The sequence below is a fragment of the Protopterus annectens genome, chromosome 2.part0, assembly GCF_019279795.1.
Source record: "Protopterus annectens isolate FY-2018-M chromosome 2.part0, PAN1.0, whole genome shotgun sequence".
Lineage (NCBI taxonomy): Eukaryota > Metazoa > Chordata > Ceratodontiformes > Protopteridae > Protopterus > Protopterus annectens.
In genome coordinates, this window is record NC_056728.1 from 1,250,929,180 (window position 1) to 1,250,952,306 (window position 23,127).

Sequence of the window (23,127 nt, forward strand, 5' to 3'; positions counted from 1 at the left end):
CAAATATGCTCCCTTGCATGTTGTAGAATTGCATTTACACCCCTAATATATCCCCCTGTGTTTCTGTGGAAAGTTCTTGTTGCTTGTACATGTCAAGTTACACATACCTTTGTTTCCACTGGGATGGATTCTCCACAATATCCCTGGGTCCTCAGGAGAGGGTGGTAGAAGTTGCATATTTCCTCCAGTGTTTCCATGTTCACCCAGTATTACTCTACAATTTCTGTGTCATTCAATCCATGGTAAGTCAAACTGGGTCTAAACACTCTTCTTCTTGGCCAAGGTCTGGCAGCAGCAGCACCTTAGATTCAAGCCTGTTGCACATACAGGTTAATGATGGCAGCAGCAACTGCTAACATGTTTTTGTTTCTAAGTACAATTGCGACTGTAATCCAAAGAGTTTCAAATTTCAAGGCTGAGTCTACATGATAGCTTTATATGTTCTTGAGTAGCTCTGCCATTTTGTATTGGTTAATTAGCATGCAGTTTGGTTACTTGTGCTTTTATTATCATATTCGGCCATTTTTCCTTGTTTTGCAGCTCTAAACTAAGTGTAGAGCTATTTAACGAACACTAAATAGCACCCTATTGCATGCACGGCATGCCATGATACGTATAAGATAGCTGTATTTAGTGTAGCGATTAAGAATTTGGCATGTTATTTAATATTTGCATGAAATTCTACGCAACAGTAATTCATATATTTTTAGAATACTTATGCCTTTTCCTGTAGTTTTGTTTTTTGTTTTTTAATTTAATTTTCTAATTTGAATTTGTTTCTATTAGATATCTTGGTTTTAGGAAAAGTTTAACATCCTCCTCAAACAATTTTGTAGTGGTATTTTGTTTATAAAAGTCTAGTTTACCTTCATATGATATGCTAATTTTATTATTATTGATATCTTTATAGCATATCTTGAATGCATTAAGAATATCTTCTGTATCAGCAAATAACTATAGCTTCCTGGACTTTGTACATTATCAATGAGATTAAATTTACATACTAATTTTGATCTACAAATAAATCTATATAAACTTTTATGGACTAGTGGCGAAGATAAACATTTGATTCTTTCCAATATTATTTGCTCCTCATGATTTGGGATTTGTTTATATTTTTGTTTAATACGCTGGCTATATTTTTATGTATATATTCATCCATGTTTATCATTAATCTTGCAAAATCATAATCTCTTTGTATTTTGTTTAATACACTATCCAATTATTTTATTTTGTTACTATACCACAAGAGCATTTCACCATGCATGCACTATTTTAGTGAATCCCATAACATATTAGTATCCACCTCATTGCTGATTTTAAATCAGATGATGTTTTTCCATTCTTTATCAAGCCATCCTTAGATCTCTTTTATTTGAAATATCTAAATCAGGCAATTCTGTTTATTATAACTAATATTTTTCTAATTTATTGTAAATCAAAACCTCAGAGCATTATGATCTGATCACAGGCAAAACATATTGTTGAATATTTCAATTTCTGAGAAAAGTTCATTGGATATAAATATTCTGTCTATTGCTGTTTGTTTACTAAATGCACATTAATAACATGTGGAATTTAAGGAAGCCTCATCTTTTTAATTTTTTTGAGTATTTTACATTAAAGTTTTTCTTTTCAGTTTTTAAGGCATTGGCCAAGGCTCAGATCGTAGGCTTCCTAATATCATTTGAATCTAATTTCCCAAGAATGTAGTTATAGTCACCTGTTAATATCAGGTTAACTTTCATATTGGTTAATAAGAAATTTAAATAATATTTCTCATCTTCCTGATCCATATTAATAACTATAAATAACATATTTGATACTGTAGTATGAATCTAGTGAATAGCTCATAATCATCATATATTTGTATTTTATCTCAGGGATGAAGAATTATTTTTTTCCATATAACTGAAGCACTTATTTTAGTTTTAAAGGATAACATTTAATAATATACTGATTAAAATGAAGATGATGAATATTTTCTTGTAAAAGATGTGCTTCTTGTAAAAGTATTATATTTGATTTATTTAGAATAGGGAATTTTAGGAACTCACTCTATTTCTGTCCATTATTCATAATATACCTGAATATAAATCCAATGTTGCCTTTTTTCATGAAATCAGACTATGAATATTTATGATTATTATAATATTTAATGATGGTTATATACAGAAGTAGAGCTGTAAGCCCATTCCATGTGAGTTATATTATTTGTGAAAAATCAAACTATTTTAACAAAAAATGTTGTCTTTATCTTCCTGTTTCACCTTCCCCTTGTTTCTTTCTTTCTTTTTCTTTCAATATTCTCTTTTTATTTTGTTTGTATTTTTCATTTATTAAAATTAAAATGTTTTCCATATGTTCCTGTTTTGATATTATTGATATTTATTGAATAGACATTACATGTTATAATAATGTGTTTGCATTTTATACATTCATTTGGAAGTAATCATTAACACTCTGGAATACATCGGTGTCTCTAATTTATATTTACTGTGTGTAAGAGAATATGCTTTGAAATGAGTGTATGACACTTCTTTTTGAACAGTGTAATAGGAACTTCACCTAGTTTCAGATTAAATAACAGGAAATCGATCAAGAGATTACTTTGTTATCATAGACATAGGCATTTTATAGATCCAGCCAGTTAGGAACATTTCCCTGTGATAGATGCAATTTTTGCCATCTTATTGAAAACACTGGGGTGTTTATACACCCTGAAATAAATAGGAGGTATTGTTTTAGAGTGTTAGATATTTGTACATCCTAAACATCTTGCATATTTAGCACAATGTGAAATATGTAAAAGAAATTCTATGTTGGTAAGACAGATCTCACACTCTTAGAATGTATGAGGGAACATATTAGAGATATTAGACTACAGAATGAGAAGAACGCATTGGCAAAACATGCTATGGAGATGGAGAAACTCATACTTTTAAGTTTAAAGTAACTGAAATATTGAGAGATGATATAAGGTTAGGAAATATGACAGAACAAAAAGCAGAGAGTTGCACTGAATTTTACATTTGCAGGCAGACAAAATTTTCATTCTAAATGGTAAGGTCTCTTTAAGACCTGCTTTAAAATGATTGGGTTTATACAAGTGATAAGTTGTTATTGGTTGTTTTTAAATTGAGATGCTGCATTTAATTGTTTGATTTACATTTTTTATATGGTCTGATGAAGCAGATTGAGTCTGTGAAGTCATTTACTGTGTTTATACGTTTTTCATGTTTTATTAAAGTCCTCTAGCCTTGTACAGAGTATTTTTTTTTTATTTTCTATTTTATCAATTTTATATTTACTCTGCTTCCTGCTCATGTTTTGTGTTGTTTCTACAATATTTCTTTTTATATTACACATTACAGGGTACTTAGCATATTAATAACAAAAATGCAGTGCATGGAGCATGGTGATTGCCCTCTGATATGTGGAAAAAGATAAATTAGTTAAGTACTTCTATAATGTGAGACCCAATCTTAACAAATGTTAAACACCCCCTGCTTCAGTTGTTAAGATCGGGCATTCTTATAGGCAATTAAATCTTACAGTACTGGCCAGAAAACAGCAGTAGCAGAGTAAAAAACAAATTTGTTTCAGTCACCTGTCGGTCCTAATAAGGTATCCCTGATGTTGTGTAACATAAGAGAGTGTCATTCTGACAGTGCTGAATAAGTGCTTTATGGCTTTGAAAGCCATCAAAACACTTAGGGCTTTTTTTCTATAACTAGTAGTACAGAGAGCAGATAAAGCTGCAAGCACTAGAAAGAATTATGATTGGGTCTCCGATCAGACCCCTTTATTAGGTGCTCTCAAAATGGATGCCAAGATTCACCTCTCAAGTTTGCACTCAATGTGAATTTCTTGGCATTAGTGTCTTGACCGCAGAATAAGCAGTTTATGATTCATGACCCACCTCATAGTCTGTTATATTCTAACTGTGGAATCATTCGATTTCTAGTCTGTCCAGTAGCTTGATAATTAAAGTCTGTTCTATCTCCAATTATCTTACTATACAAATGTATTCACTCTGCAACTCACATGATCCCATTAAATGAAAAGTATATTAATACATATCCAAACTGCATTTATTTGAACTATTGTTTGTATCAATCTTACTAACTCTACTCAAAATAAAAAAAATGCTCTTTGTTCCCATCAGATTCCCTAAATTCTTTATTCTTTTTAATGCATTTTTCTTCAATAATTGATTTCTGGTATCATTCATTCTCATCATTTGCCTCTCATTATCACTTTTTTATTATATTGATTACATATAATGAGATTTGAAAAGGTATTCTATATGAATGCCTCTCATATAGTTTTAGATTCCATTTTTTAAAATAAAATTCTGTGTAAAATATTGTATGAAATTGCAATCTTTATTTCCATTGTATCATAATCAATAGCAATTCAAAAATGATTAAGAATCCAGCTAAAAATATTTCATGTAGAACTACTTAAAGAGCTATTTCACTATCAACATCATAATATTCCAATATTTTTACTTGCATTCAAGTCATTTTTTTTTTATTTTTAATTATAACAAATGCCTTCATTCATATCCATGTAATATCATACTCAATCATTTTTTCTCTTATCCAGCTATCTTGTAACGGACAGTCTCTCCTGGTGTGGTGACTTTTTATTCTGTATCATACTCAGTCATGTTATTCCTTAGCATAAATCCAATGTTCCCCTTTCTATGAAATTAATCTTGAATATTTGTGATTATTATAATATTTAATAAAGGTTATGCACAGAGGCAGAGGTGTAAGTCCACTCCATGTGAGTTATATTATTTATGAAAGATCAAAATCTTTTACTTAAAATATGTTGCCTTTATCTTTTTGTTTCATTTTCCCCTTATTTCTTTCTCTTTTCGTTTTTTGTTTAACTTTTTTACTTCTAAGCTATAAGGGAATAGAAAACTATACTCTGATATTCTGGGCCATTCACAGATATCTTCATAAGTCAGACAGTTCTTTATGATCAGTTCATATACTTTTTAATATATTTTATGTCAATGTATTTTTATTATTATGTGCTTCTGCTTCTGACATGATTTCTCCTCACTTTTCTCCTTCTCTTTCATTCTTAATGTTGTGAATACATTCATGGTTTTCTTCTTTCTGAGACCCATTGCTTAGTAAACTATTAACAATATGTTTGTTTACATTTTTGAATGCAAACAATAGTATGCACTGAACTCAAACCTAAATACCAGATAAACTGAAGAGTGAATTGCAGTCTGATTTCTGCACATTGATATTATTGTACATTAACCCTAGTAGTCCTATAATTAATTGGTTTGACACTAGCTTCTTATCTCGTCACTGTGTTACAATTAATGCTGTCAATTATATATGACAATCTCCATACAGAACTAAAATTACATCACCAAGTATGGATGTTTATAAAATGTCTTCCTTCGGTGGTATCACTATATCTCAGTAAATGTCATTGCAAATCACACAGCAGTATTACATTAACCTTCTAAGATATTCATATGTAACACTTCAAATATAACTTGTACCCGAGTCTTGGGACAGCTGCAAGCTTAATAACAAAAGCATCAGGGCTACATTTTTGCATTCAGAGAAGTACATTTAAAGTGCATTTATAATTGCACTTATCTTAACATTTAAATCATTGTGTGTGTTATTTGCACTTTATCTGAAGATAAAGCTATTCATTTAAGGCATTTTTATAGTCTGCATTGCTTTTTGGTATCTCTTCTGGGCCTAGGCATTTCTCTGAGTTTGTTGTAGCTAGTTGTAACTGCAGTCTATTGTAATTAACCGAGCACCCCCCAGGTATTTTACATCAGTCAAGCAATCTCCCATCTCAATGCTGGGACTGCTGCGTGCTTGATAACAAAAACATTTGGACTACATTTTTGCAGCCAGAAAAGTACATTTAAAAATACTTTTATAATTGCACTTATCATCATCATCATCTTCTTTCAGCTGTTCCCGTTAGGGGTCACCACAGCGGATCATCTGTTTCCATTTCTTCCTGTCCTCTACATCTTGCTCTTTCATACAAACCTCCTGCATGTCCTCTCTCACCACATCCACAAACCTTATCTTAGGCCTTCCTCTTTTCCTGTTACCTGGCAGCTCCATCCTTAGCATCCTTTTCCCAATATACCCGGCATCCCTCCTCAGCCCATGTCCAAACCAACACAATCTCACCTCTCTTGCTTTGTCTACAAACTGTCCAACCTGAGTAAATTGCACTTATCTTACTGTTTAAATCAACTTTGTGTCTTTTGCACTTTATCTGTGATTAAAGCTATTAAATTAAGGCATTTTTATAATCTGCATTGCTTTTTGGTTTCTCTGTTGGGTCAATGTGTTGAGTTTGATTCCCTCCTTATTCTTGTTCTGATTTTTTTTTACTTGGAGGATTTTTAGCTGCTTGCTCCTACTGTATACCTGGCCCTAGAAGCACCTCTGAGCACAGCCAGATGCAGCAGAAGGCGACATAGGCAGTCACCTAGGGCACGTGGCTGGGGAGGGTCCCACTCTGGCCAGAAGGTTTAAACATCTAAACATTTACTTTAATAATATACTAAAAAAAATTCTTAACACCACTGTGGTGGCGCCTTCTCCTTTAAGGAGAACCATGCTGTGCAGCACGCACGGCACCATGGAAGTAAACACATTCCACAGTTGCACATGGAATTTAAACTATATGTTCCATTAAGAGAGAAGGTAAGTGTGTGTGTGTGTGTGTGTGTGTGTGTGTGTGTGTGTGTGTGTGTGTGTGTGTGTGTGTGTGTGTGTGTGTGTGTGTGTGTATGTGTGTTGCTGCATAAGAGAGGTGTGTGCATATGTGAGAGAGTAGGTATGTGTATTTGTGTGTGTGTGTGTGTGTGTGTGTGTGTGTGTGTGTGTGTGTGTGTGTGTGTGTGTGTGTTTAACATACCTCTCAAATGACCAGATTTCCCACTCATATTTTGTCCAATTCCTCATAAAATGGGTAGTTTTCTAGCAATTCATGGAGGATTGAAATCACTAAATATTGGCATATGAGTTTCAGACTTCATATCTTCAGAAAATGCATGCTAATACAAATCATGTTATTTTAGCAACTTTATAAGTTAAAAAGAACAATATTTAAAATTTACCTTATTTTTGGCCTATTGTATCTCCATTATTTTAGGCTTTGTCCAGATTTCCTGCACTAAAAGGTTGAGAGGTATGCATATCTCTCAACTGTCCCAATTTTTGTCTCATATTTTTGGTCTATTCCTCATACAATTTGTGTTTTTTTGACAATTCAAGAAGGATTGAAGTCACTAAATAATGACATATGAGTTTCAAATTTCATATCCTTCAGAAAATGCATGCTAAGACAAATCCTGCTATTCTAGTAACTTTTTATATTTAAAATATATCCTTATTTTTGAGCCTTTGTCCCCGCATGATTTTAGGCTTTGTCCAGATTTCTTATGCTAAGAGGTTGAGAAGTATGGAGGTATGGTATGGGGGGGGGGGCAGGCAGGTTAGTCAATTAATTTGATCAGGCTTGATCTTATAACTTGGTTACAGGAGACAAGAGCCTGAATCCTCTATACCAGCTACCAGACTGCTGAAGAAATTGTGAGCTTCAGTGGAGACAAGAGTCTGAATCCTCTACAACAACTACCAGACTGCTAAAGGAATTGTGAGTCTGAGTTTCAGTACATTTTCAGGGAATTGTGAATTTCAGTGCACTTCCAAGCAATCATGAGTTTCAGTGAATTTTCATGGAATTGTGAGTTTCAAGTGAAGACAGGTTTAGTGCTGTTCATGCTAAGTCTGTTTTCAATGTGCAACTAAATGTTTTGTTTAGTAAATGGCAGTCACTCTTTGTGCTGTAGAATTTGAAAGCAATATTAGTAGCATAATTGCCTTTGGCGCAGAAGGCTGTGGATTCTCTCCTACAACATGTATATGGAGTATTGGTATTGCAGTGCCCTTTCAATTGCTGATTATTTGGTGCATTTTAAGGGGGATAGGGGTTCTGCACTCCTGAGTGTGTCCTCCTTTGTATGAGATGCCTCATAGCTATGAACTTGTCATTTTGTCAGTCATTCCCTATTACAATATTAGCAGCTTACCAATTTTTTTATGTTACATAGGCAATCAATTCTTCAAGGGCTGCAGGCACTGAATTTGTAGATGAAATACTGAAATGTAAAGTGTTTGCCAGTGGCAACCTCTTCATTAGTTACAGATCTCTTTAATCTGGAATTATTTGGATGACTTTTACATCTATAGAGATCGTGCTTATTGAGTAATATTGGTGGATTGTAATGACATAAGTTTGAGTGGCCTTTTATGGTTGAAATTTTCTGAAATGGGTAGTTTTGTCATTATTGGTTCATACATTTTTGTTTCATTGCTTACTAGAAGAATACAAATTTAAAACACAGTCTAACAAGTGGTGCTGTATTATACAAGGAATATAATTTAATACAATCAGGAGGGTAAATCAAAGAACATATACACGTATACATAGCCCTATAAATGTGTGCAAGGAGTTTGTGGTTTGAAAATGGCCCAAATGTAAACTTGGTCCTCCACTGGCCAGATACATTTTCTTTGAATGTGGGTTTTATTCCATTTGAATATGAGTTTCAAAGGCAGAGAAGTTTACTGCTCATGCTAAGTCTGTTTTAATTCTGTATTGTTTGTTTAGCAAGTGGCTATCAGTGTTTGTGCTATTTTATTTCAACATCTGTAATTACTGTAGAAGTAAATAAGAAAGGAGTATGCACACTGACACGAACCTACAAAGAAGTCATAAAAAACATATAGATCTGGCATAATAGAAAGAATTGTGATGGCAGATATTTTTAAACTCCTCTGCTCCACCCAGTCTTAATGATATCATCTCTTTTTCTAGCCTTCTTAAAATGAAGGCATATGACAGATGACTGACAATTTGTATTTTTAATATTAATATTTTTAACATTTCATTTATTTTTATTTATATGCATTCTATGTCAGACAATTCTTTTTATTATGCCAGACCTATATGTTTTTTTACGACTTCTTTGTAGGTTCATGGTCTGTATAGTCCAATGCATTATTTTAATATACTTTTAGGGGCTATTTAAGCGATTCAACAGTTTTTAGTTCTTTTAATTTATTCCATTTTATATATATATTAGGGCTCCCATTTTTATTAGTAAGTTTCTGGGTGATGCATATATATATATATATATATATATATATATATATATATATATATATTTGTATTTACTTTATGTATGTTTACCTCGGATTTGGAGGTTGCTGCAATGTATCTCAGTTTATCTCTGCATTTCCTAATGTATCATGTGACTTCACCTATTTAAAGATATCACATCACAATTTCAAATATCTGAAGAAGGCCGGTAACACGGGATGAAAGTGCTTATCCTTATTGTGTGTACACTTTGTGTAATTATTGTTTTTATTTCTACAGTTTTAACACATTTACATTTCAATAAACAGCTTGTTGCTATTGCAGTTTGATTTTCATCTGTCCACCACTGCCTTTAATGGATACCGTTTCACTTTTGGCTAACCAAAGTGTGTTTTTACTTTAAGAAGACTGGGACTGCTATTCTAGTGTGAGTAGTAAAGTAGCCTGCTCAGTCTATGTTAGAAAATGCACGAGGAGGCTTAAAGTGAGAATTACTTGCTGTAGCTAGTTATTATTTGATTTGTTGCCAATACATTTTCACTTTTGTCTATCTAAAGTGTATTTTTACATTGAAAAGGCTGAGACTGCAATTCTAGCAGGAGTAGAAAGGTAGCCTGGACTGTCTGAGTTGGGAAAACCACAAGGGAGGTATTTGTCGTAGCTAGTTGGTACCTTTTGAGTTTTGACAAACCAAAGTGTGTTTTTACATTAAGAAGACTGGGACTGCATTTGTGATGTATAATGTTTGCAACTAAAATTATGTCAATATGGTTTGTTTTCATTTATATAAATGTATGATTGCCTGTGTCATAAGCAATAATTTAATAAAGATGTTTCTTGTTTAAAAAACAAGAAGAAGAAGAAGACTGAGACTGTTATTCTGGTAACAGTAGTAAAGTAGCCTGGTCAGTCTGAGTTGGGGAAATATAGAGGGAGGCTTAAAGTGAGATTGTTTCATTAGCCAGAGGGCTTTTTAGGGACTTAGTTGGGTGTTAATTTGCACTTGAGAACTACTTTTGCTATACGTTTAAATTAAGAAGTTCCAGGATCATCAATCATGTGGCTGAAGGCGTCTTCCAGGTCTCTGTGAGTTGAGAAGCACTCCAGGGAGCTTAAACTATAGTTGTTTATGGGCCAGAGAGCACAGGAGTTGGTTTTCAGCTTTTTCTGTCTGCTATAAACTAGGCGTGTTTTCACAGAACTGTGCACCACTCAGTGTATAGTAGCAAATCTAAAATGCTAGCATTTAGGACTTTAATCCATAACATAGAAAGGCTTTCCATGGATCTAAGCTTAGGATAGCTAGATAGAATGTCAATCAGCACTAAGCCAACATCACTATTCACATCTAGCCTTCAACCTTAATACCACTCAGGTAATCCCTGTAAAACCAAGAACCTAAACCATAATAGCTCAACTCTAAGACAGGTCCTGACAACAGGGATTTGCAATTTCCTAATGTCTCTGTGACCAGTTTGGTAGATATGGACATCCTGAGACAATATAGCAGTTGTCACCTGTACTTAGGCAACCTTTTAATCCTTAAAGAAACTGACACAGTATGTGAGACGTACATGCATAACCTCCATAGAAGCAAAAATCTTGATTACAAATAAGGTTGTTAAAAACACACACAGTAAATCCTTCACCACACACATAGAACTTCTTATGCTGAGGCACATAAAAGAAACTCTCCAAACATCAAAGACCTCCTAAGCCATCAAACTGCAACACTTACAGCAATCACTAAAGCACACACCAAAACCAATACCCAACACCACACATAATGCTACACTAATGTTCCCTCAAGAACAAAACACATAAATAAGGCAAGCAAACACTTTACCTAGTGTCATAGGGTATTCCATTGTATGATACAAAGATACTCCTCTCACCAGTCTGTACAAGTGGAAGGTAATGGTTACGTACCTATCTGGTGCCAGATCCACAATATCATGCAGATACTCAAGTCACTGCACTAGAGATAACAATAAGATTCTATCACAGTCCATATTAGTGTACATTACCCGAGACATACCTCACTGGACTTTATGAAAAAAAGACATTGTGGATCTTTCTGAAAATGAGTCACAGACAGGTATGAACCTTGCATTGAGCAGCATTGTACCTTCACCAAGAATGATGCCACATTATGAACTGTAAATGATTAATTTAATAATTGCCTTAGCTTCTGGTGTTACTCCAAGGAGATTCAATATCTATCAGCATAAGAGGACATGGTTAACAGACCACTGTGCTTTGCCAGGGGTGGTCTACACCTGTCCCCTGGGATTTTGGATATTAGCTAAAACTTTAGCCATCCCCTTAGAGCCTTTTTTAGGCAATGTCAGGATGACAAAAGGTTGAAAAAAAAACTGAAAGCAACTTTGAGGTGCTCAATAACAGGAGCCTAAACAAGAAACTCCATACCCTGCAATCTCTTCTCACTCTGGAGAATATAGATATCTATGTTGTTACCAAGAGTTGGTTTAAAGCCACAAAAAGTGCTCTGGCTTTAGAAGGCTTCAGTGCCTTCCACACATTTAGACCAACAACAACACAGAGAGGAGCTAAAGGTGGAGATGCCTCAATCTACATTAGCAGCAAATACAACTCTAGGCTGGTTAAACAAAATGATGCCCTGGAGTTCATCTATGTCCAAGTCTCCAGAGACAAGGTTCCCTACCATGTCCTGGCTAGCTACAGCTTACCCTCTATGACTCAAAAAGCTCACAGCTGTTACATAGGTCTACTAGAAGTGCTCACCATCCAACCAAATGCCCTATTCATGGGAGATTTTAACTTCCCCTCTATGGACTGAGAAACGTACACTGCCTCCAACTCACAGACACAATGCTTCCTGGACTTTATCAACACAAACACCATTGACCAGATAGTGCATTCTCCAACTAGAGGATAAAACATATTGGAACTAGTTGTGAAGATTGGGTGGAGATGGATGAAGGCTGCCAACCTAGCCAGATAGAATTTTGGAGATAATTCTGTCATCTGTAAATATTAATGTAAACAACAGGCTTGTTGTCTTAAATGGTAAAAATAGTGTTACATGTGGAACTGGAAAAAATGTAACAACAGTGCACTCTACTGACCAAGTAAAGCATGTTGTGACCCTTTGATATTAAAACTCGGAGCCAGTCAGTCTAGAGCGAGGCATCCTGCCTATTATTTTAAGGCCAGAGTTAATGGCCAGAATTTGCATGCATAAATGTCCTTTATTGTTCTGTTTCTGCCCAAAGGTGAGGAATGTAAATGTAGTTTCTGTTAGCCTAGGAACCCAAGGAAGTGTGAAGCATGATGTAAGGTGAACCAGGAATGTGATTTTAAAAACAGAGAGAATCAGAGAGCATTAAGCATTTTTGTCCTGACCATCCAACTCACCAGCACTGTCTTGCTCTATATGAAAGTTTATCTTAGACTTGTGTTTTCTCTTAGAAATAGCTAGAAACTAGAAAGATTAGGCTAAGTGTTTTTTTGTGATGTCAGAACTGTACTACTGAATTATTTTAAGTATTTCTCTGGGATCTCTGAACTCTTGACTAGCACTGTATAGTAAAAAGTATTGTCTTGTGTTTTTATTATTTATTATTAAATATTTTTAAAACCTTCCAACTGTGGCTGTTTTTGTAGAGATAATTTAAGCTCTTTAAAGTACTTGCATGCCTTTGGTAAAATTGTACAAAGCCGCTTCAATAGCTTTAGCCCTGGGCTATACTACCAATTGGATAATAATATTGCACAGTAATAATTAGACACCCTTTTAAGGGCCTTTGAATAGTTGATAAGTATTAGTGGGTGGTGGGAGCTGGTACTACTGTATAGTCTGGGAAAAAGGGGCACAGCTGAGGAACCTGTGCCAGACTTCCCCAGGAGTATCTGTGTGGTTGTATAAACTCTTCTCAAAGTGTGTGTGTGTGTGTGTGTGTGTGTGTGTGTGTGTGTGTGTGTGTGTGTGTGTGTGCGTGTGTGTGTGTGTCAGCTACTTGGGCAGGGACACAAAGCACTGGTTGGACAGAGAGGGTGCTGGAGGTTGTAGCTTTCCCACTAGGTTGAGATCTGGTCCCTATAGCTGTGCCAGTGGGGAGTATTATTGTGGACCTGGAGAGCAAGGGAGTGACCAGGCCCAGACTGGATCTCAGTGGTGAGGATTGAGGCTCCTTGATTGCTGGGCCAGGGCACGGGCATCACATATTAATGAGCAAGGGAGCGACCAGCCAAAGACTGACTGTGATCTCTGGGTGCTCCTAAGGGAAATTGCACTTTACTGTGTGTCTTTGTTATCCTTTCCTCCTATATGAGATGCCTCTCATTGATGTTAGTGGTGAGGATTGAGGCTCCTTGATTGCTGGGTCAGGGCATGGGCAAAACACTAGTACTCAGCAACATGGCAGCCTCATTGGTGTAGCCGGCCAACAAATCTGTCTCCCTCAAAATAAAAATCAACTTGTAAAACCTAACTAAACCTGTAATACTTAGGAACTATACTAAAGCAAACTACTTCCTGTTCAGACACAGGTTGTCAAAATTCATGGCTCCCTCAAACCCTGACAACACTGCTACCTATGCAGAATTATTTACAGAAACAATATACAAACATATAAATGACTGCATTGAGGCTACCATACCCACCAGAAGTAAGCCCTGACCTAACACTAAAAACAAACAACACTGGTGGAATCCTTACCTTAACAGACTATATGACAAAGAAAAGGATGATGGCAAAAATCAGAAACAGCTAGCTATACCTATGGTAGTAGCCACAAAGCTTTTATTTGTAAATAAATAACAGAATATTAATGTAACCCTTTCCTTAATAGAAAGGCTTTGATGCTCTTATACAATAGCTAAGATTATTAACATACAGATGGTATTCTATAATGTTTTTAAATATGCACTACAATTTTACCTTATATATATTTATTCATTTTTGAAAGTTGTCTTTGATATAGATGTTTTTGAAGTAACTTTGAAGTTGATTTTGGATAGCCCCAGGTAAGGATTATGCCTTTCTAAAACCAGGTGCAATTTGTCAACTGCCAAAAATAAGATATACAAGTATTCTTTAGACTGCTTGATGGAAAAATTACGTGCAAGAATATTTGGCCAAAATGTATTCTCACTGGAGATGACTTGCTGATGTTGGTGGGAACACATACAAGGTTTCAGAAAGCAGGAGACACACACACACACACACACACACACACACACACACACACACACACACACACACAAGACTCCTTTTTTGATGAACCACCCTCTGAAGGATTTAAAAAGTTGTGGCCATAGACATCTCAGACAATCAAACTGACTGGTAGGACAAACAATACTGACAAAAACAAAGACTGTTGCACTACCAATGAAAATTTGACTTATGTCTGACTCTTGACAGTTCTATTGCTAAAACAAATACTTCAGAAATTAGTACAAAGATTTTAGGAGTCCGTTCAAATAAACAACATAAACACACACACACACACACACACACACACACACACACACACACACACATACATTAATGCAATGTGTATTGCATAATGTGGATCTTAAGAACCTCACTCCTCAACCGAGGTTAACAACAATGTGCAGACGTCCTTATTCTCAGCAAAAGATATGATTCATTTACATATTAGCACTTCATTTATGATTTTCTCTAGTCCCACTTAGTTATAAATCTATGTCTTATCTGAACAGATCTTGCTTACTGATATAGTTTCTGGTAATAATATAAGTTAAGCTGAGTTTTTTCACTAACAATATTCCCAGCATTACACTTCTATCTGATTGACACACTGCCCTTCCCCATCATGTCTGCAACAATACGGGAAATATGCTTTTATCAGGAATACATAATAAGTTAAATGGCATGTAAAGAATATTTCACTTGATGTTACCACTATAAGGGGGATGTATGAATCACATCCCATTATTTCTTGACAAAATTTAGTACGGATCTGCAGTTGTTATAGTTATCATCTACAATTCTGTCTTCCACTACCCATCGTTAACAAAACTGGTGTGCATTTTGTGATATATTGTGTAAAAGAGGGCTTCTCCACTCTTCTTCATTTAGATTAAAATTTTACATTGATATGCAAAGTTGGACAACCCATAAGTCTTTAAACTTATCACAGTCTAGTTTCCTGGATTCAAATAACAAATAGAAAAGCTAGAGCACTGCTGCCTCCCTCAGTGTTTGTTCAGATTCTCAGCAGATTACTAGTGTAATGAAGATGTAAAGAAAGCAAAGGGAGGTGTCAAGCTGCACTTGCAGAGCTTAGTGACCTATAAAGAAGTAATAAAAACAGAATGTCATGATGCCCTTCTGAGCTGAGAATTTCTGGTTAAAGGATTATTGTACCTGCTTATTTGAACTGTTTCTTTCTGAAATTGGTGTGCCTTGTTTGCTGTAGCATAGACTAGATTCAGACATGCTGAATCTAGCTTTGTTTTTATAACTTGAGCACTAATCCAGGCCATCTTTTTTGGAGAATGTTCCCCTGCACCTTAGTGGCAGGAGTGTGCAGTTTAGAACTTGTCTGATTGAAGGCTTCTGGACCAGGGCTCAGTTTTGAGCTTTTTTACTGGTTAATTGGGTAATTTGTTTAAACCAGTTTGCTTGTTTTCTATTGTTATATAAAAAATGCACTTTATTCATCTGCTTTTACTTTATTTGTGTTTCTTCCCACTTTATTGCATTTATTCTGCTGCATTTATTACTGCTTGTTAGTAGCCTGATTAAATTGTAACTGTTATTCTAAGCATTTGGCTGAAGCACTTGGGATACAGACCAGTTGTTTTACATTAAGAAGGTTTGTGGTCTGCACTGTTGTGGCAGGACAGGTAGCTTACATTCTTCTAAGTTGGGAGTTGCTGATTGAAGGCTTAGTGTCTGTTATTCTAAGAGTATATTAGTTCTGGTTTAAGCATTTGGCTTTGGGCCCGTTATTTTACATTAAGAATGTGTGGTCTGCACTCTTGTGGGAGGAAAGGGTAGATTCTGCCCTTCTGTGCTGTGAGTTTCTGGTTAAAGGTTTACTGTGCCTGCTTATTTGAACTGTTTCTTTCTGAAATTGATACACCTTGTTTTCTGTAGCATTGACTAAATTCAGACCTGCTGAATCTAGCTTTGTTTGTATAACTTGAGCAGTAATCTAGACCATCTTTTTTTGGAGACGGTTCGCCTGCACCTTAGTGGCAGGAGTGTGCAGTTAGAACTTGTCTGATCGAAGACTGCTGGAACGGGGCTCAGTTTTTTTAGTTTTTATTGGTTAATTTGTTTAAATCAGTTTGCTCATTTGCTACTGTCATATTAAAAAAAATACACTTTATGCATCGCTGCTTAGCTGGGGTTAAACTATTCCTGGTGCCATAAAGTCTGCTCTTCAAATATTCCCTTAAAACTAGCCAGTTTTTTTTTTAGTTTTAACACTCAAATCTGTTTCTTTGAGCTCAGCACTTATTCAGAACTCGTTGTAAGCACTAAATAAGCTACAAATTACTACAGCACTCAACTTTCCTCATTTGTCTAGTGGAAAACAATTTTTAGCACTTAATAAATAAGCATCTATTCAGGCATGCCTAAGGGTCAGCTCCAGGTGTTTTCTCCTGTCTACCTGATGAATCTGGGAATCTTAGGGCAGTGCAGCAATTGCCTCATGTACACAGAGAACCCTCTGCTCCTACCACCAAACACTACAGCCTTTGAGAGATGCATTTATATAGCTAAACTAAAAGCAATGCTCTCTTCACCCAAGACTGGACTAGACAGTCAAAAAGAGAAGGTAAACACTTGCACCATGCCACACTCATCACATGGTCCCTCAAAACCTACACCACCAAAACACACAAATAGCAACACAAAACACACACCTACATTCACAGAGGCTCTCAATAAAAATCTGCTCAAGCAACAGAGACCACCAAAGCAGAAACACATGCAACCTCCACCCCCCAACACAACCCAAATGATACATAGCCCACAAACTCAGTGTGCCACTCAACCACAGCCCATAAGGCATAACAATGTACCCAGCACTCTAGTCAGGCACAATGATGTTCCACTCATCAGGCTAAACAAGGAGAAAGTTACTGTTAGTTGCCTGTCGGGTGCCAGGATCTGCCACATAATGCACACATTCAGGTCACTCCACAACAAGTAGAAATATGACTCTGTCATTGTCCATGTTGATGTGAATGACCTGAGATGTACCTCCCTGGATTACATGAAAAGAGACATGGAGGGGCTCTCTCTTGTAGCCAGGCAGGTATGATCTTAGCCCTGAGTAGCATCCTGCCATCACCCAGAAGGATACCACAGTACAAGGACAAAATTATTGACTTCAAGAATTGGCTAAGCTTCTGGTGTCATTCTAAGGGGAGCCAGTGTCTGTCTGCCTGGGAAGACATGATCAACAGACCACAATGCTTTGCCAGAGATGGCCTGCACCTGTCGCCCTTGGGTTTCTGGATATTGGATAAGGCTCTTGCCACCCCTATAGTGCCTTTTTTAGGCAAGATTCAAATGACAAATTCACCACCGCAACAGGTACAAGCAAGCAAAATCTGAGGGTAATGCTACACAATGCTAGAAGTCTAAACCTCAAAATGCAGTCACTCGAGGCACTCCTTAAAGTGGAGAACATCGACATCTGTGCAATGACAGAGACCTGGCTCAAGGCTCCATAGAGCACCCCTGCGTTACCAGGCTATAGTTCATACCACACCTTTCGGCCACCTAACCAGGACCAAAGCACTAAAAGTGGAGGCATGCCCACATTCATTAAGGATATCCACACCTCCAGACTAGTGACTTAGCATACTGCATCCGAGATTATCCAAGTGCAACTAATTCTGGGCAAGACCGCAATCCAAATTGTAACTTGCTACAGATCCCCCACCATGCCCCAGGATTCCCACTCCTCATTTCTTGATACAATGGAAAATATTAGGGTACAACCCAACACCCTAATAATGGGCGATTTCAACTATCCCACCATTAACTGGGAAAACTACTCATGTACCAAATCTTTTGCTCAACGTTTTCTGGAATTCATAAATTCCAACACCTAGGATCAACTTATCCACACCCCCACCAGGGGCAGCAATACCCATTACCAACATGGGTGACTGGTGTTCCACACCAGAGGTCAATTCCTCATTGGTCAGATCCGACCACAAGCTAATCAGCCTAGACATCTACATCCCGCCCCCACCCCCATTAGGGAAACCACAGTAAAAAAATTCTCCAAAGACAACTTCACGCTTCTTAAGACAGAAGTGGCAAACTTCACGAAACCCATGCAGATGGACAATAGAGGTATGACTGCTGAATCCTACACAAATGTACTTTATAAGCACTTACACGAGTGCATGGATTGTGCTATCCCTAAGAGAACCAAGATACTATCCTCCAAAACAGGAAGCCAATCTGGTGGTTCCCTGCCATAAAAAAAACTCTACAACAGAATAAAGAAACTGGTGTAAAAAAAAGAGTAAAATCCCATGACTGGAAGAACTCCCTGGTCAGCCTCAGTAAGAAGCTGAGATCCCTCATAAAATCCTACAAAGCAAGTTATGAAAACAAAATCACCACTGATTCTAAAGACAACCACAAAGCATTCTATAGCTATGTCAAGAATCTCAATGGCAACACTCAGATCTGCTCTGAGTTACAGCACAATGACACTAAATATACAGAACCAAATGATATTGCCAACATCCTGGCAGATAGGTTCAGTGCTAACTTTACCCCCCTCACCCCTAATGGGCCCATCTCTATACCAGAAGAATGCAAAGTTCCTGTAATCATGGCTGCACAAGTAAAAACAACACTCTCCAAAGCCAAGAACACAGCATCCATGGGACCTGACAACATCCCAGCCTGCGTTCTACATAAACTACAGAATGAACTGGCACCCCACCTAAACACCATATTCAATGATAGCCTCACCTCAGGCTCTGTGCCCACTGAATGGCGCACAGCGACGGTTATCTCACTCCACAAAAGGGGAGCCACCATAGACCCCGAGAACTAACACACTATTAGACTAATGAGCCTGGTCTGCAAGGCCATGGACTGTATCATCATGGAACTTATAAACAAAGACATTGGTAATCTCCAAACTCTGGACCCCACCCAGTTTGGATTTGTAAAAGGAAGATCATGTCTCCTAAACCTGATTGACTTCTTTGAAGCAGTCACCAAAGCCGTAGACAAGGGTAAGGTAGTTCACACAGCCTATCTAGATCTCACCAAGGCTTTTGACACCATCACCCACTCTGGAATTATAGATAAACTCACTAAACTAGGTATAAATCCCTATGTCACAAGATGGGTTGCCAACTGGCTCACTGACAGAACCCACACTGTGAAAGTAGCAGACTTCAAATCTGACTTCAGACCAGTGACAAGTGGAGTACCACAGGGTTCAGTCCTGGGTCCTTTCCTGTATGGTATCTACTTTTCTGAAGTACAGCCTAACACAGAAAGTCTTTGGCTAATGAAGTTTGCAGATGACTGCAAACTAGGAGCCATAACTCCTAACAATGTGGACATTCTACAAAAGGGCCTCACTGAGACAGATGCTTGGTGTCAAAGCCATGGCCTCAAGCTCAATGCCAAAAAGTGTATTGCCATCCCCTTTGGTAAAAACTTTGTACCAATGAGCTACCACATAGGTGGTAGTCTACTTAACACTGAAAGTGTGATAAGAGACCTTGGGACATAGGTGGACAGTAGTCTCTTCTCTGATAATCACATCGCCACTGTAGTCAGGAAATACTTCTACGTGGCACACCTCATCACAAAAGGTTTTTCATCCAGGAAAAAAAAGAGGTCATTCTTCCCCTCTACTCATCAGTCATTAGACCCATTATAGAGTACAACACCCCTTTTGGTATGTACCTCACAAGACATCTACAACAACTGGAATGGCCGCAGAAATACCTCACAAAGAGGATTACCGGCCTCAAACAGATGCCCTACGCAGACCGTCTCAAAAAACTCCAGCTTTACTCCATCGCATATCACCTACTCAGTGGCAACCTCTGCCTAACATACAAAGCTATGTCAAACCCAGAGCTATTGGACATGCTCCACTTAAAGAAATCCCAATCCCTCCAAGCTACACGCTCTAGGGACCTAAACCTTGTCACCACAATAAACAGAACATGCTGGAGGGATAGATTCCTGTCCCAGAGACTTCCTATACTCTGGAACAAACTACCTATCTATATCAAACAAAGCTCCTCATTAGCACTCTTCAAGAAAAATCTTGATGATTGGATAGGAAATAGAAATTCACCCCGGGGATCACCTCTGTGGCTCTGTTCAACAGAGGCACAGGAAAGTAATTTTCTTGGGTGGCAAAAGCCACGTACCTTTTTGGCTAGGCTTGTATACACCCTAGGGCCGATAGCCTAGTACCTACCCATGAACCTATGAATGTGATTGCGATGAACCCAGATGTGCTGGTGTCAGTCTGCAGCTTTCTCCCCCTGTTTGGAATAGATAAGAAGTCATTGTACAAGGCATTTACTTCAAAGGAAGCCCCTCAGTCGTAATCCTAAAATGAGTCCTTCTGCAGAGAATTGTGCCTTAACTCATTCATATCACAACAGTGTCCTACTGTTTCTAATGCAAAACAAGCCTTATAAACTAGTGTATACAAGGAACAGTTGCTGCCACTAGACTACCATAACATCCATACCACTAGATAAGGCCCCTCTTTCTCTTCTTCCAAAGTCCACTACAAAATACTGTGTGTGTGTGTGTGTGTGTGTGTGTGTGTGTGTGTGTGTGTGTGTGTGTGTGTGTGTGTGTGTGTGTGTTTGTACAAGTAGGCCCAGCACTGAATGTAATACCTACTTTGTCATTTACATCACTAAGCACGTATATCAGTTTGAGAAACCTCTGCATTTCTTCACCAAAACTATCTCAGGTGTTAGTTCCTTTAGCAACTCAGACTAAGTACACTATCCTTGTACTAAATCATGTATAGGCTCCTAAACAGTGATTCCTGGTGAAACTGCTTGGCTATGAATGATATACCTTCAGAACTCTTTCATCCAAATACAATTGGTGTCAAGGCAAACATCGGCCCTGCTGATCTAAACCTATCTAGTTAGTGTGACGTACTGTTGCTATCCAAACATGTCTTCATTTATGAAATAGTATTCTCTTATATATCAAGCAGATTGCTTCCCTAGCAATATTAAAAAACAGAGTATAAATGGACTGACAATCACAAATTTTCACTTAGGAGACAGGGAGATAATAAACTCAGTGTGGGGGCACTATTAATCTTCCATCAATACTGGGTGATACGGCTGAGCTTAGACTAATTATTTATAAGAGTAATTAAGAACTTATGCACTTGTGAACCAGTGCTCATGTATGCATGCGTGTGCCCTTGTGTGAGTTTGTGCGCATGTGTGTGTGCACTCAAATGTGTTACATGCATGTACGTAACTAAATTCTGCATTACTGCTAAGGTATTTTTTATCTTTTGTAGTTTCTCTTTATGGGTTACATAAATGTTAATTATTCTTTTTCATCTTTTAATGTTTTGATGCTCCATAGCCTGTTATAAAAATATCTTCTCAGAATGTGCCTGCTTTAAAGAGAATATCACATATGAATCTGTTCTGAATTTGCATGTGGAATAACATTGCAACAGATGTTTTGGACTTGCAAGCAGTTATTTTAGGTGGTGTTTTCACTAAGAAATACAACTTTTTATTAATACTTTATGCTTAAATCAGATCTTCTAATAAGTGCTTTTGCTGTTTATTCAGATATATTCTGAAAATAGTTTTATGATAAATATGTCATGCTCTCAGCATGGAATAACATTTTACTGATGCTCTTTATTCAACCAGTGCTGTCGTATTTCAATGAATTAGACTCCACTCAACAGATAAAAAAGTTAATTTATGGTTAGAATTGGGGAAACTAATGCTGAGCAGTAAACTAAAAGACTTTATGATAAGGATGTCACTGCCATCTGATCCTTGACCTCCTGTAAAAGGAATCAACTACATTACAGATTTTGCTTTTTCAAATATGGTTTGTAATAAGAGGAGAGAACAAAAAATGTTCTTCAAAGCTCTATGTAACTAGTTAGAGCACTTATTTTTCCTGTCTCATGCTGGTTCTCCGTAGAGTTGGAAATCACATGCTTTGTAGATATATATGCAGTCTGCAAACTCATCACATTAGAAGGGAAGCTAGAATTAATATGAATATTGATTAAGTTATAGACATAACACACAGCATCAAATGTGAAAACCTGTGCACAAATCATTTCTGTACAACGAAAATATTATAGGACTGTGACTGTATTTGTAAAAACAAAGGATGATTTATATGGTTCCACTCTCACGAAAATGTTTGGAAAATTCTTAAATTAGGTTGTTCCACTGTAGTAGAAAAACTTGCAGAACGTATTAGTTTATTTAGACAGTTGTTTGATACACTAAACAGGTCTGACCCAGACAATGACAATTATTTATTTATTTTATTTATTTTACATTTCTTGACTGGGTTTGTCCAACTGAGCTAAGTAGACATTTTTCAGTGGAGGTCCGGGGAGAAAAGATCCCCATGTTCTACAGATTATAATTTACAAAAATAAGTAAACAAACAACAACTGGTTTACTGAAAATATTCAAAGCAACATATACATAAAAAGCAAGGATTTACTACAGTAAACTAATCATTATGTCTGTCAGATTTAGAATCCTACATCATTCAGAAGGACTAACAATAGTTTTGTCACCAGATGTAAAATCTTACATTATGCAGATAAGAATGTATGTAATGTGCTTAGAATAGAGAAGTTAATGTGAGACAAGGTCTAGAGAGTTGGAGAAAGTTACATAGGTTGGGAGCAAATAGAGGTGTGCAGTTAGGGTTGATAA